Here is a 17,921-nt window from a genome sequence, read left to right on the forward strand (position 1 = left end):
GAGAAGAGGCTCGATGATGTGAAAGAATAGGTGATGGCTGTCGTTGTGGAGGTGTATAGCCGGGTCGATCAGATGATGGCTCTAGGTGAGGTGATAGCTCTGGGCGAGGTGATGGCTCCCGAAGTGGAGGCTGCTCATCAACCGTTCCATCAAAAAAACGCTTACTAGCTTGCCACCAATCAGTGGCAAGCTCAGCTTCCGTGGGTGTCAGCCTCTGTAGAGGAGTGTTGGCCTCCTAACAATATAAAAGCTTAAACAAAGTTAAATGTATACTAGTAATAACTTGTTTATAAACATATGGTAGTATTTATGTTAACTTACATTATTTATTGTCGTATACCGTAGTAAATCTTCCCATTGCAAGGTTCATTTCCTCTTCCAGGAAATAGCCCTGGGAATATTATTTGAAGTTTTATTGCATATGTCTTCATGGCGGGAAAGGCCTCAAATATCCAAATCTACAAACAATATAATAACAAACATTAGTAATTGTTAAATAATTACTTATAATTTTGGAAACATTATATAAAAATTCTTACCTTAAAGGCCCAAATAAAGCATGTCAAAGTGTATTTGGAACCATCGCCATGAAAACTTTTTCGATCATCCAAGGCAGACGATAACTTATTCCATGTAGCTTTCCATAAATACGAGCCCCACGGAAACAGGTTCCACGCATTTAGGTCTTCTACCAATTTGATTAGATCATTTGGAATAGGTTGTCTGGCCTCTCTGCCTAAAAAGCCGGCATGCAAAAGAATTAGAAGGCATACTCGGACAACGTCGACGTCATCCATCCGAGTAAAACCATCTTTATTATTCAAAAATCTTGTCAGGTCTTCTACGTGTAGACTCGGCCTCTCCAGCTCAGGGAAAACCCGGGATAGCCATGATGGGCGGGTAATGTGTCTAGTGTACCGACCTACATCATCGTGTCCGAAGCGTAGACCGGTGATTAAGCAAAACTCCTCCCGCCCAAAACACGTATACGCCGGTGGAAAATCAAACCATATCTCTTCATCACGACGTTGTATAGTCTCTGGTAGATCTCTAGTCATGGTTTGAAGAAACAGGTGTGTCAACATCGCATCTCCACCGGGATGTTGTACTTTCAGCCATGGCCCGAAGCATGTATCCTCAAACATTTTTCTTTGTGCAGGTGAAAGCTTTGACGCAATTGTTTTGGCCATGCTGACTTTATTTCTCAAGGTCAATTGAGCCGAATAAAAGTTCTACAAAAACAATAAACATACTAAATTAGATATACCAAAAACTACACTGTGAAGATATACCAAAAACAATAATAAACATAAATAGTAGTAGTTTATTCTTCAAACTTAAATATGCAACACTGTGAATTTCGTATTTGTCTTTGTTTTTTGGTTGAAGTAATGCAATTCATTCAAGTTTCAATTTGCAGAAGAAGAATAGTTTCTGAAAATGAAAATCGCAACACGAAAATGACTATCGCAACGAGAAACTAAAATCGCGTTGCGATTTGCATTTCGCGTTGCGATTCTTGGTTGATTTAATAAGCAATCTAAGTGAAATGGTTAATCTATTATTGAAATTACCAGTAAACCTATCATCAATTTCAATATGAAAAACCTAATAATAATGCAAAAATTTCAAAAAGAAAATAATTAAAAAAACTAACCCTCGTTGGTTGATTTGGTTGATTTTCCATTTCTGATTGTGAGGGTGGCTCTGAGAGATTTAGATAGACGGATTTCGCCGGAGATGGGGACGGATTTCGTCGGAGATGGGTGAGAGAGTGAGAGATGGAGATGGGACTGAGTTGTGATTTTAGGTTTTAGGTTATGAGTTGCGATTACGGGATATACTGTGGACAGTTCAGTGTTCCAATATATTTATATTCATGTTTGGAATTTAAAAATAAATACTTGGCCAGGATACTAATGGCGCTTTGAAAATCGAATTGCGATTATGTATTATCGCGTTGCGAAAGTCAGTATCGCGTTGCGAAAGTAAGTATCTCGTTGCGATTTTTTATTATCGCATTGCGATAGTCAGTATCGCATTGCGATTTTCCCAATTCGCGTTGCGATTTACTTATTCGCATTGCGAATTTCCCAATTCGCGTTGCGATTTACTTATTCGCACTGCGAATTGGGAAAATCACAACGATACTGTAGACCATCGCAACGCGATTTTCAACTATCGCATTGCGAAAATGCAACGCGAATTTGCGATAATGGAGATCGCGTTGCGAATTAGCGATCGCATTGCGATTTTGTTGGTCATTTTGGCAAATCCGGAAAAAGTTGGTTAAAATCGTATATTATATGGGATTTTTGGTCACTGAGGTTATTTTCTCTAATTAAAATACCTAAATATGTTTCTTTTCAAATAAAGGTATCTTTTTTATGCATTTATGTTTTTATATAATAAAATTAAATTATTTTCTATTTTGTGGTCATGTCTCGAACGAAGAGCAATTTGTGGAAAACATCCAAAAACCTGATTTGCCTTTCCTTAAATACGCACGAGTGAAATATATTCCTCTAAGTGTTTTTAAGTTTTAATAAATGTAAGTGTTTAATGTGTTCTTTTATTTTATTTATTTGTTGTTATTTTTACTCTATGTTATATTTGATATTCCATGCATCCTGTATATGACATTTATTAATGTTGCATTAATAAATCATGAATTTGTTTTTAGGTTTTCGAAAACAATTAGGGGTAATGTTGTCTTGCGTCGTGAGTTAATGAAATTGCGCCCAACATGACTTGTTTCAATTTTTGTTAATTCACGTAGTAAGGGGACATCCCTTTCAAATAAAACCGAGTGAATAAAGTCTTTCTCGTCGAGTTAAACATTTTAAAAGAGATTCACTCATTTTTCTAACCTTGTAGAAATAAATGATCGTAAGTCAAATTTCAAATTCGAGTTTGTAAAATTCCGCCATTTAGACTACATATAATCAAAGAGTACCAATTTTGGGCGCTATAGGGGTGCTCACCCTTCCCCACTTGTAACCGACTCTTGATCCCTTAAAAATGAATTTTTGGTTAAACGCATACCAATTTTGTCTTGTTAAATGATTTTTCTTAAAATTGTTTTAAAAGGCATTTGAAGGTGTTCGACCTACCTAACCTAAAGGTTGATGGGGACTCCAACCATTTTTTTCAATAAAAATCCTAATTTACCCAAATTTTAGTCGAGTGGTGTTCCTGAGCTTAAAGACCGTTCTGATAGTTATATAGATAAATATTTGGTTATCAAGTGTCATTAATTCATAAGAATTCTTACGTAGATAAAATAAATCTCCAAGTAATCTTCAACTATGAAAATTGTAATAAAATCTAATTTAATTTCTAATTAGAATAAATTTGGGTCAATATCTAACTATAAAATGATTACATCTCTGATTATCTCCCATAATTCTAAAATTAAAAAATACTTTATAATATAGAACTAAATATTTAGTCACCAGGTTGTGTCAAAGTTGGGCTTTCAGAGATTCATGTTCTAAATACAACACTTTCTTTGGCAAGTGGGTATTAGTGGACGCATGTAATCTTCGAATCGAATTCAATGCTTGTAGTCAACAAGATGTCTTGATAGGAGAAGGACTTGTCCATATTGGGTTTTCATCTTCGGGATGCTCATAGGAATTTGGATGATAACTTATATTACAAAGTGCATTTTGTTCCTCAAGCTTGTAAAACTGTGGCACATACTTTGGCTAAATGGGCTCTCCGTTTTGAAAATGCCTTGTATTTTGGCTCGGTTTGTCCTGAGATTATTACATCCGTTGTATCCAATGATTTTTATTTCGATAATACAAGATCTCAGGGCACTCTTTTCCCTTATAGGTCTTATAAGGAATTTTTAATGAAGTCCGTTTTCTTTCAAAAAAAAAAATATTTAGTCACCAATAATCCATAATTCATAAGAATTCATACCAAGATAAATCCAACCATTAAAATTACAACAAGATTCAATCCAACTTCCGACTAGAATTTGGTTCAATATCTATAAAAAGCATCCTAATTTCTTTTTCAATATGGATGCTTTCTTTTTATTCGTTAATCAGAGGCAATTGCCTACAAGAATGTTCTATCATCAATTCATGTATTAATAAAATTCTTCTTGCTTAACCGCTTTGGAAGGCAAAACACTAATGACAATTATTATGGATATTATGAGTCTCTTAAGAGAGACGCATGTTTTAAAATAACTTTCAATTTGATCTTGATTCGAATTATCTTTTTATAAACATTAGATTTTGGAGCTCACATCAAAGATTACAGCATATATTTGAGTGATATATTTATATATATAATTTGATTGAAGATTCATGACGAGGACAACATGGCGATTCGAACGGTATAATTTGGGCTCCGACCAACGGTCAGTGACGACGACTGATGGCGGTCATCGACGATAGATGGTGGTCGACGTTTAGCTGAAGAACCAAACATGGAGAGAGAGAGAGAGAGAGAGAGCATCCACGTAAAGAATAAGGAAAGAAAGAACAGAGTAGGAGGAAATGAAATAATGGGGAAAAAGGCTAAATGATTGTATTTGAATGCCACAAAAATTTTGGGACAAATAGATAGGAATGAAAAACCCTAAGTTTAATTTAGAGATCTGGTTTTTTTTAAAGGAGAAGAGGTGACCTTTGAATGTTTTTAGGTCTCGAACGTGACGGTCAACTCAGTCAACCCCAGTTCATGTAAGTAGTTAACGTGCCAGCCATGTTTTCCGTCACGAGTGTTAGACTGTTAACGTCGAGTGACCATTTTGTAACCAATCAATAACGTTAGTTACCGATTTGTTACTTTTGGAACATCAATGGGGAAAAAGAAAATTAACTCAAACATTAGTGATCAACGGTGTAGTTTACCCTTACCTTAATTCACATCCTTTTTGAACGAACACTTTCTCCTCAAAAGTTCCCGTAGGCTTTAGGCTTACTCTTCTGCTTTGAATCTACCAATCATGTCGCAAAACAAAACAAGGTTCCTTCAAGATTAGTAAAGATGGTCAGTCAAGGGTCTGAAAGGCCAAAATTGATCGATAAGAGAATCCATTCAAAAGATTGCACAAAAATGCACATCTGCTGCCTTTTCAAGATTCGTTTTGTGTATATATCAAGTAAATCCAACAGTAGAAATGAAAGCAGTGAAATCAAAGGGTACCCAACGCAAATCTTTTCTGTATTCCACGTTCCGGGCCCCTCTCTTTTAGATAAGTTTCATCATGGATTTAATACAGAGATGTATAAGTGCACACATACATATAACCTCGGTTAAATAGACCTACAGCAGCGCAAAGGAGACATACTCCTACACAACTTTCCTCCTATTACTCCAAAAATATGTTTCGTTTCAGAGATTCGGCCAAGGGTATCCCCAGTACTTGCCAGAGGAAAACGGGAGGCCCCGTCCCGATAACCGAGGCTCAACTGAAGGCCATATTCAAGCAATGCGACACCAACAGAGATGGTCGTCTCAGCAAACAAGAGCTGAAGAATTTTTTCGCTAGCTTAGGCTCTCATCTACCCGGTTGGCGAGCCGGCCGAGTGCTGCGTCATGCCGATGGCAACGATGACGGATATGTAAGCGAGGACGAGTTGGATGGTCTCGTTAAATACGCCTTGAGATGTGGTTATACTCGTATCGTTAAGTAACATAGAAGAATCCCCAGGACTTATTCATCATCTACAAGGAATTCTACCCTCTTTTTGTTTTCTTAAGATCTTTCACTTTCGCTTGCTTTTAGGCTCTTGTTTTATATGTGTAGCTGCAATTTGCAGAGATGAAAATAGAAGAGTAGGTTCCTCTGCAAGTGTTTTGTTGTATATATAATTAGGCCAATGTAGTAGTTTCATGTATAATCGTTCTCTCTCGTTAATTGCTTTAGTCTAATTTCATTTCTCTGCTGCGGTAAGACTAGCACAAATTGGATAAGAATAACCCATTTTATATGTTCTATACTAAAGGCTGATACTGTATCACACTCAGGGATGGCACGGAATCCGAATTCGACTGGGTTCGATTTGATTTGATCTTATTAAGTTAGATTTTTTTTTTTAAATATTGGGTTTCAGTCGGGTCAGGTTTTTTAGAGATTATATTAGGGTTTGGAGTGAAAAATATCCGACCCAACCCAACCATTTTTTTTATAATTTTACCTTATATATTTAGAGATAATTGCAATAAAACCCCTCTATATCTTATTTTTTTCAATTATATCCCTATTTTATTGAATAATGTTATATTTTTTTATAAATATATTATTTTAGACCGGGTCAAGTTTGATTTCAGGTTTTATCTCAAAAAACAGATCACGTTCGGATCGGGTGAAGAATGCATAATTTTTTAGTTGAGTTAGATTGATCTAAAACTTGACTAGACACAACTTGACCATACCCATCCTTAATCACACTTGTTGTTTGTTAGAACTTGTACGTGTTATCAAACTCGACTTGATACAAATATAATTATAAGAGAAAAAAATAATTTTATTTGATAAAAATAGGGATATAATTAAAAAAACTAATAATATAAAGATGTGTATTGCTACAATTATCCTTAAATGTATAAGGTATAATTATATTATTTTTTAAGCCAGATTGAGTATATTTTAAACTCTAAATTCAAACTCGATCCAAATTTATCCTCTAAAAGACTTGACTCAACCCAAACTCAAAATTATTTTAGAAAAGCTTGACCAAATAGGATCGGATCAAATCAAAGCCTCATTCTCTTCCCTAATCATAAGCCCCCACTTAGGGGGTGCTTAATGATTAATCTACTAATAGATGATAAATGATTAATCTATTAATTTTTTAAAAAATAAAATTATTAATTAATAATTATTATTTTACTTCACCCAAAAATTAAACCCTATATCAATTTAATGTGTTTGTGAATTTTTATTTTGAAGTTTAGACTTTGGATTTTTTTCATACATTCTTTTGATAATTTTTTGGTTAAATTTATCAATTTACGTTTATATTAAGCTCTAGACAATATTAATAGATCTTACCTATAGTGAAAGAACTAAGATAAAAATTTTGATGAGCTTAACGAGCAACGAGATGAATAACGAGTTTAACGTGCAAGGAGCTTAACGAGCACGTCGAGCAACAAGTTTTTTTAATGAGCACGTCAAGCAAAATTTTAACGAGCAACGAGTCGAATCGAGCAACAAAATTTTTTAACAAGCACGAGTCGAGCATTGCCTAACTCGCGATCGACTCACTCGATAATCACTCCTACATACCCCACTAATCAATCTCATAGCACCAAAACAAGGGCAAAAAGCAGCTGTTCACGGGAGTGAGGAGGGTCGAACCCAAAAACGAAGCGAAAACACCGAAGATGATAGCAAAAACTGTGTTCAAAATAGACAGGCAACGGACTCCACCTGCAGATTTCAATATGACAGTTCAACATCCATTCAAGTCTATAAAATTTACACCTTCACATATGAAAAACAACAAAGACATCAGCAAAATTAACCGCAAAGAGACCCCAGCTAATGGAAGTTCATTAATATAATTTCACCATCTTCATTTTGCGGTTAAGAAGTTTACCAAGTGCAACAAGTGAGAAAACTATTTCCAAGGACCTATAACAAAATATAAGGACCGAAGTTCCAAAACCAAGATGAAATCGAGAAAAATAAATGGGAAATAGGGCACAAATCTCTTTTCGAAGCACAATAATCATTCTCAATCACCTTCAAACATCCATGCCTATCAACAGTGACAAAATCAAGATTGAACTATGAGGGAGCAAATTGTTTAACTTTAAAACAAACAGGGTCCTAAAAAGTAATCACAACATAAAATTTAAGATATTAAGGATTTAATTTATTAATTGTAAAATTCAAAGGTCTTAAAAAGTAATTAAACTAGACAAATTTGGGATCAAGACTTAATTCCATTAATTTTAAATCTGACATTATCCCAAAAATTAATTATACCAATAATTTTTGGGACGGACAAGACCTAATTGTAATAGTTTCAAAACTATAAATGGCTTAAGAAGTAATTAAACCTTCAAAAGTTTGGCCCTCCCACCTATAACGTGGGTCCGTCCCTGCCTATGAAGAGCAAAATAAACTGAATCATGATTAGATCCATTAGAGACGGGCCTCTAGCCGAGGGACGCCTTTCCAGGGCTCCATTTTGTCCGGACGCCAAAATTATAAAATCTACATATAATTAAAAAAATGAATAAATAATATTTATCTATTTATTCACTTACTTATTATTTTTTTATTTTTACCATCTAATTGTTATTTTTTAAATCGTACATAACGTTATATTTTGTTACTCACCATTAAAAAATTAACGGCGATGTTCAAGTGGCATTTTAAATTATTTTTCTTTTTTCACTTAATTATTCTTTTATTTTTTTAACAAGATGGAAAAGGTTGAAATCGAACCTGCGTCCTCCTGAAAGAGGGTCATGCTTGTTTCGTATGAGTATTTGTATTTGGATTTTTAATAAAGTTTCTTGATACTTATTATGCAAAATTCGATGTATTTATTAGATAATTTATTAAACACAATAAAGAAAATAATTTACAAGCAACTTTATTTATTTTTATAATTTAATTTATTTTTTATTCTTGTTATTAAAAGTCTAAATTTTATATTCGCCTCGTGCCACTAAAATCTCATAAACTCAAAGACCCAAAAAGGTTCAGTTTTACCCAAAAGAAACAGTGGCATTGCTAAAGCAAACATAAAACCATCAAAACAACATGCCATAAAGTAAATTCTAAATTCAAGTTACAACATTCTCAAGGATGTTTGAACATTGTGTAACAAGAAAGAGTAATGACTAATGCAGAGCATATACCATACAAGCAATGACTAATGGAATAAGCTAGCCAAATAGGCACATATGATGTAAATTAACCATTTATCACATGGTGGCCAACTTATACCAATGAGAGACTCAATGCTAGCTAAGGATCAATTTATTGAAAGAATACTAAACCAGACAAGACTTGGGGTTTGAAACTCCAACACCTCTCCGGTTATTCTTCTTGTCTAATATTTTCTCCTCTTTTCAAATTAGGGTTTTAAACTTAGGGGTTTATGTTTTTTCTTTAAATGGAAGCCAAAGGCTCGATCTCTCGCGGTCTTACGTGTCCAAATAGTGCCAGATAAGTCGAAAAAACATGTTACGTCAGTCTTTCATGAGTGAGATGACGACTTTTAACTGTTGAGCGACTAATTTATTATAAAACTTCAATGTTGAAATAATTTTTTTTTACTTATATCTCAATGATCATATATGTAATTTATCCTAAAAATAAATAAACTTTTACTATCTGATTCCAAATAGTATATGTGTCTGATGTTAAATTTAATTAAACTCATACATACTTATAAATAAAATTGTTCGAATCTGAATCACTTAAAAAATAACAGTCTCTTTACTTATTGAAACATCTGCTTAATTCTCCAACATAACAATTATTCCGATGGATTTTTCAGCATATTTTTTCTATTGCATATTGGTTCCAAAGGCCCAACTATTTCATTTGTTCTAATGAATTAGTTGGTCATTAGATCGAATATTAGTGATTAATTAAAAAAAGTCGGATTAAATATTTTAACCTTTTGAAAGTGGTTAGAAAACATTTTTTGTATTTAACCAAGAGAATCGGTACATTACGAATCTTATATATCTCTGGAGCACACCATGTGATTTTCATTGGAATAACCCCGAGGCCCGAATAACCTTTTTCACCAAGTTAAAAGGAGGAGAAAAAGTGATAGAATCATATTCACCACTTGTGAGTAATGCTAGCCGAAGACGTTAACATCTGACGTCAAATTTTGAATCATATGTAACAATCACCATATTTTTCTTTAGGGTAAACTACATCACTTTTTTTTTGAAAACTTATGGTCACTCGATCCAGAAACGTCAATACATATTCACTTTTGTTTCATTTTAATTAAGACATGATCACTGAGGCGTTAGCTGCCGTGAGTTGGATGACGTGACACGTTAATAAAAAGGTTTAGTTTTTATTTTAACCCTTAAACTTGAGATAAATTATTAGTTATGGGTATTTTTGTAAACCCAAAACAGTTCATGAATAAAATATCAATTTACCCATTCTTCTCATATGTTTATCAACAAACCCGAAACCTCCACGCTTCACCCCTTTCCACGACGGAGAAGGGGATGTTCACACTTGTTGGGTTTGGTTCGCAAGACATCGGGGAGCACATGGATGATGAAGATGAGGCATAACGGTGACTGGATTGACATAAATTCGTTGATAACAATGCAGTGGTTTTGAGTTCTTTGAAGGAACTTCAACGAGCTTTCCACATCGAACGACAGTGGCTCACGGGACCCTCTCAACTCTGTTTTGATTGCTTTGATTAGGCCTTCACGATGGCATTGGCGATGATGATCACCGACGATCGAACGATGGCGGGGGATCGATGGAATGATGACGGGATTATGAAATTTAGGGGTTTGATTTTAGGGATTTCCATTTCTGATTTGGGAATAAAACATATAAGGAAAGGGGGTTAATTGATTTTTTATCCCTGAATCATTTTGGATTTACAAAAAGACTCATATTTAGTAATTTATCTCCAGTTTAAGGGTTCAAATAAAAATTAAACCTTTTTACTAGCGTGTCACGTCATCCAACTCACGACAGTTAACGTCTCAATGACTACATCTTAATTAAAACGAAACAAAAGTGATCACATATTGACGTTTCTAGATCGAGTGACCATAGGCTAATAGTCTTGCGAAATCAGATACGAAGAGATGAGAAGTTTTCAAAGCATGTTGGTGATGTTCTTTGTGTGGCTGTTCTAATGTCTGTTTTTTTAGTGTATGTTCTTGCAGTGGCATCTTGGTTTTGTTTAGCGCATCGTTTTGCTTTGAAAATTGTGTTTTAAGGCTTGAGTCATTATTTATTTTGGTGTTGAAGAGTTGTGCCTTACTTTTTATGTAGTCTTGTAGAAGTGGTTTTTACCTAAAAATCACTAAAATATTATAATATTATTTGTCAGATATTGTTTTCTCAAATTTTACCGATCTAACACTCTTTCTGACATAGATATCAAAGGTGCATCCCCTGCGCTTTCCAGTGAAAATGTTGGCATGACATCACGTGAGAAGGTGTGTTTCAAGGGGTGTGCATTCCAAGGTTATCTTGTCACATTAGATTCCCTAAAAGCATATTAAAAAATATATATTTTAAAAAAATAAAAAATAAAACTATAGGGACCAATAATATAATTTAATATATATTAGTTCCACAAGTTGAAGAGTCTAATAGTATTAGTTTATATAGACATATTGAAATATTTAGGTTATGTTTTTTGACAACGTGATATAAAAGCTCAAATGAATATTTCCTTAACTTTTTTTATATCATCTCTATATCTAATGAATCCACTTATACACTAATGTTAAATTTCATTATATCAATATTTGAAGAAACGGTACCTGACAGATAATATTATAATATTTGAATGATTTTTTGGATAAAAATGCCATGTAGAAGTGCATTAATAATTTTTCGAGTTTGCCTTTTCTTCAGTGTTTCATGAGGATTTTTCCCGATTGTATGTACTATTTTCTTTTAATTAGGTTTAGAGAATAAAAAAAACACTCTTTAATCATTGAGATCGTAAATTTGATTCACAAATCTCTTATTATAAATCAAGAGAAGGAGAAGAGAAATGATAAAATCACATCCATGACTTGTGTCATGCTAGACACACGTCAACATATCCGACGTCAAAATTTAAACTATATGACTTAAAAATTCTATAAATATTATTTTTTTGCATACTTTATTTATCTTAAATCATTTTCTCATGTATTTTTTTTGAAACCATCATTCAAACCTTATCTATAGTCGCTGGTTTTTTAAAAAACTTTGAGTAGAGGGTAATTTTATAAAAAAAATGATTAAAATCTAACCTAATTCAGAATTATTAATTTTTGCAAAATGAGTTTATTAATGATTATTCTCTTCACAGAATAAGTTTTAAAATACTTAATGAAAAAAATAGAATATATGCTCAATAAAATCAAAAGAATAAATACAAAAAGGTCGAGGATAAGCATATTAAAAGTAGTAGCAAAGAACCACACCTTGTTATCGACCAAAAAAAGTGAAACTATATCAAAGTCCAAACTATCTATGACCCTACCATAAAACAAAATTCCTGATCAGTAGGAATAAAATGAATGATTGAATGCTACCCAATGGTTAACCAAATAAAATACGAAAATTGCCGAATATACATTTATAATTATACACTGTACTGTCGACCTACAAAGATATACACTGGAATCCATCGTCCCAAACTAGTTTCGAGCCCTCGAACAAACTACAAGATTTGACTTGGATCAACTCCTAGTTGCCGGTTGAATTATGTGTTGTAATGGAATAATATAATGTATTTTCTCATATAGAAACGATCACAATTTTATATTTGGGTGAATTATAAAATTTTAAGGGGACGTTTGGTTCACGGCATACAATATTACCGGGGAATAGTATTTTCATTCCCCCGTTTGGTTGTCCGATAATCTTATTACCGGTAATCTTTAATTACCAACAGTGGATTTTGTTGGGTATATTACCGGGAATGTGATTACCCCATTCCCTTAGGTATTGTTGGATTACCGGCGTTTTGGACTAAAATGCCCTTAATTATTTTTGTTCTTTCAAAATTATCATTCTTCTGTCGTTGAATAATAAAAATTCTACGAAGGTTAAATTACAAATTTATACTTAAACTATTTTAGATTTACAAAAAAAAAGTCTATAATTATAATTTTATATGAAGTTTGGGGGTTAAAATAAAGTTTTACCCTTTCATTAATCCTATTTATCTTTTCAATTTTGTAAAAAAAATTTATATAAATTTTATGAATTTAAATTTTTTAAAGAAAATATATAAATTAATTATAGTAATATTATAGTATAATTCAACTTGTTAAAAAAACAAATATATAATAAAGACAATTTGGTAAAATATATATTCCAATAATCTTTTATTCCTTTAAAACACAGTAATCTTACATTCCTATTAAACCGACCAAACACAAAATACAACATTCCCAGTAATTCTATTCTCTGGTAATCTTTTATTCCCACTGGTAATTTTACATTCCGTGAACCAAACGCACTCTAAGGGATAACATCATTAATAAAAATAAATAAATAAAATATAAAAATAATTAAATTATATAAAAATTTAAAAATTTCGGGAGGATAATTACCTCAACTTTCCACTATACGTTATATTCCCATTTACACGTGTACGATAAAAGAATATAGGAGAGAAAGGGTAAAAGGAGATAATTATAATATGAAAAAAAATAAACATAGGAGAAAGTGGCCAAGTATGGTGAAGAAATTCTATATAACTCGATGCCTCTAGCAACTCCTTCGATCATATCGAAAACCCAAACCCTAATTTGTCCCCTTCGCCAACATGCCTTTATACGTGCCAAAATCCATAAGTCTTACCCTAAATGAAGAGCAACTGAAGGCTCTCTTCAAAGAACACGACACCGACGGTGATGGCCGTCTAAGTAAGGAGGAGTTGTTGAAAGCTTTCCAGAAACTGGGTTCCCGTAACCCTAGTTGGCGAGTCCGTCGATCGCTGTCTCATGCCGACGGCGACGGAGATGGATCCATCGGTTTAGAAGAACTTGACGAGCTTGTCAAATATGTTGTCAAACAAGGATATGGCGTAAACTAGTGTATTTTTGTGCTTTGTATAATATTAACTATATATATGCGTGTGTGTGTGTCGTACAATAAGTCGTCTGTGAAAGTTACTTGTGTTTGTATTTGCTTTTTGTTGTTTGCTTGTGTTCCAGCAATTTCATATGTTGAAATAGAAACAAGTTTCTTTCGTTGCAATCCATATAATTATATGATAACTGCAAATCTGTAATGAACGATTGCAACCTTTGTTAACCAGTGTGAAGCGGGTTATCGTAGCCGAATAGTAGTATCGCGGCCGCTATATCGCGGTTGCGATGGTGTCCGAAATCGCTATCGCAGAAAATAACGGTGTGAAGCGAGATCACATCAATAGCTGCGGATCGCGGCCAATCGCGGTAATAGCGGACCATTATTCCGCTATTATTCTGTTATTTTAATTTTTTTAAAAAAACATGTTTTTTTATTAAAAAATCAGCTCTTTCGAAAAAAATTGACGATCGCGATATCTGCAATGACCGCAATAACATCCGTTATATTTATAACAATAATAAACACGACGCGACTAAAAATGTGATCGCGAACGCTATTTAAATCCTCACGAAAATAAAGAAGCTTATGTCGTACAAAAGATTGGCACTGCCTCAATCGAGCTTATCGACTGGAAACCACCTCATGCAGGGTGGTACTGCCTCAATTCTGATGGTGCAGTGTCTGGCGCTACTTTAGCCGAAGGAGTTATCCGCGACAACATTGGCTCCTTCCTTTTAGCATTTTCCATAAAGATTGGTCATCTGTAACTCGAAAATTTTTGAGTCTAAAATTTTTAAGTTCGACTCGTACTCGAAATTATGAATTGTAACTAATAAAAGTTAAAAAAAGGCTCGAAATGAAAAAAAAAGCTCAAGTTTAACTAAATTGAAGTCTCAAACTTGAACTTAAACATTAAATACATAAAAACCTTATATTATTTTTGAAAAATCAACACGTAAATGTTAATATTATTAATAATTTATTATTTTTTTAAAATAAAATCTTAATATATTATATTTTCGAGCTAGTCACGAGCTTTTCGAGTAGAGTGTCAAGTAGCTCGTTTCAGCTCGTTATGAAGAAGAGTCGAGTATTTATCGAGCTTTGACCGAGTCACTCTCGAGTAGCTCACGATCTGTCTCGTCTCATTTACAGTCCTACCATTGTGTACGATGTCGTTAAACCTGCTTTCGAACTCATTATCCATTAAAAAAAAGGTAATGAGTTCTTAAGCCTTAATATTATGTTTATATATTAATAAAAATAAAATAAATTGACAGATATAAATCACAAAATTAGAAGATGTCCGAATAATTACTTTAGAAAAGGGTTCAAGACCCCTTGGCAATTTGGATTCGAGAATAAAGTCACCACTATTCATATTTTGTCTCATTGAATCAACAGTAACTAATGTTAACAGTACACCACGTGCAACTAAAATATAATTTTTTTAATTTTTAAAAAATATTAAATTATCATTTTATAGTTCTACCAATTTAGGAGGGTCATGGCCCTTCACGCTTCACCTCATTTAGGCCTTGGTTAGAATTAAAAGGAGCTCTACTTTTTGGCCCTTTAGATAAGGTCAGTGATAAGATAAAATAAAATAAAAAACATTTATTTTAAAATTAAAATTATTATATTTATTCTAGTGATTGATCTATTAATATATTAATTATAATAATAATTATGGTCTCATAAATTTATTTCAACATTATATATTTGTTTATTAATATATAAATTACAATACCGACAATAAATTGATTCAGTAGGATGAAATATTAGACTTTTTAAATAATGTCGGAATTCATAAATTCAAATCCCGATGATATGAATGTAATAGATATGCCTTGAAACAAAGGTCGTTATTCACATTGGCAATAAGATGAATTATTTAATTTTATGGATTTTTTTATATGAAAAGACAGTGAGATTCTTGTTAATCCAAGTCCAGTAGTTAAAAGAAAAGGCAGTCGTTCACGAGAGAGCATATATTGGGGTTGAACTCTCAAGGACGTTGTCACCTACTGTGAGCTCTGAGAATACAATTGTTATCCTGAATTATATAGTTTAATTGGTTTCTGTATCACCATGGCCATCAAGACTAATCATAAGAGCATCTCCATGGACGGAAAGCGTGTTATGACGATGGACGAGTTCAAGCAGTGGTTAAAGAAGTTCGACGCCGACAAAGATGGCCGTATCAGCAAGGAAGAACTCCGGAGCGCCGTTTACGAGACTGGGGGACGATTCGGCAGGTGGAAGAGCTGGCACGGGATACGATCCGCCGACACCGATGGCAGTGGCTTTATCGATGAAAATGAGATCGCCAACCTTGTTGGTTTTGCAGACAAATACTTGGGGGTCAGAATCCTTCATCTCTAGTGCATGATTAATAACGTTATGGGAAACAGGTGGTTACTGTTATTAATTCCCTTCTTATGTTATGCGATATATATATATATATATAAGCCTGCCTTTAGCGATCAATAAGTGCTGCTTTGAACAAAATATGTGTGTAACTCTATGGTTGAAGGATTTATATGATAAGCTTGTTAATTAATTTCGTTTGTTATGGCTTATATGTATTGTTAATGGTGTTTTTGAGGAAAAGAAATCAACATCTAACGTTTTAATAAGATTAGTTGATGGTTCTAATCAGGGATGGATCGAGCGGCGGACGTGAGTAGCTGTCTCCTGAAAATTTAAAATTACTATATATTTTAGGTTTTTTCTATGCATTTTCTATGGAAAATCTATTTTCTCCCCTAGGATTTTATAAATTAAAGTTCACCCCGTAAGTTCAAATTCACCTCCTAACATAAAATCATGTGTTCGTCCCTGGTTCTAATGATATAAATTTATTTATGACTCCACTTAAGATCTCATTTTTTTTAGAAGTGTTTTATAGAACTCATGGAGCGATTTTAGTGATAAAAAAGGTATTGTTCTCTTTAGATGTTTTAAATTTAAATAGTTATATCTGCAAGGTGTGTATGCGTTTATTGTTAATTGACTATTGAGATTATCTTTTGGACGGAGAAAATTATATTAGAATGACATCGTATTAACTATCGAGAGTTTTGGTGAACGAAAAACTTCACCTCGTACGGAAACAATTCGACTTTTTTCTACACTCCGCCTCATATTGGGTTGTATATGTTATATAATCCCAGTTTAGAATTTGATATATGTTGTATGTTTCATGCAATCCCAGTTTAGAATTTGGTGTATGTTGTATGTTGTATGTGTTGTACAATCCCAGTTTAGAGTTGAATTTATCAAAGTATTTGATAGAATAATAATCTTTAATTTTAAACTCAATAGCAAGAAATTTTTTAGTTTGATAATTTCCTCCGAGTTATCTTCGATTAAAATAATATCATCAACACAAACAACGAGAATATTTGAGAAAGATTACACATATAACTCCGTTAGTTGCATTCATTTGTGATTATTATTTCGAAAAACTTATCAGATTAGACACAAAGTGATTGCTTTAATCCATACAACGACTTCTTTATCTTGAACACTTAAGTAAATGTATTTTTAAAAAATCTCTTTCAAAACAGCATTTTTTGATGTCTGGTTGGTGCAAAGGCCACTATTACTTTTGATGTCAACCTTATGAACAAATGGGGGCTTTGGATTGTTGTACTCTTCTTTTATCAAACATGTGGTCGATATTATCTTTTCAGTAGGCCTTGAAATTATATCTATTTGATGTTTAATCAAATCATCAAATAAGTTTAAAATTTCATGGCAATCGGCATGGTATGCTCCCCACGCGCCCGGATCTCTTGGGATATGCCACTGTACGAGGAAGAAGGTTGGTCAATATTGTGGCAGACGTTATGTCCATCTCAAGTAAGAAGGCTAATCTGATAAAATATTGCGCTGAAGTTGTCATAACCTGGCCAGCACAGTGAGTTTCACATTGTTATCTTTGTTTTACCTAGATCACAACTGGTTGACCACTGGACAAAACGGTGGACGAGCACATCCTCCCAATGGAAATTGCTAATACCTCTGATGGGGTGCCCTCAACTTTTGGAACTCAACTTCGAAAATAAGACTTTTGTGTAGCAATCTGGTTCAAAAATATTCTCACTTTTCAAGAAAGACAAAAGTGTTTACCTAGGAAGCAAGATCATTGCCAAACCAG

This window comes from Hibiscus syriacus, unplaced genomic scaffold, assembly GCF_006381635.1.
Source record: "Hibiscus syriacus cultivar Baekdansim isolate YM2019G1 unplaced genomic scaffold, ASM638163v2 tig00111745_pilon, whole genome shotgun sequence".
Taxonomy (NCBI): Eukaryota; Viridiplantae; Streptophyta; class Magnoliopsida; order Malvales; family Malvaceae; genus Hibiscus; species Hibiscus syriacus.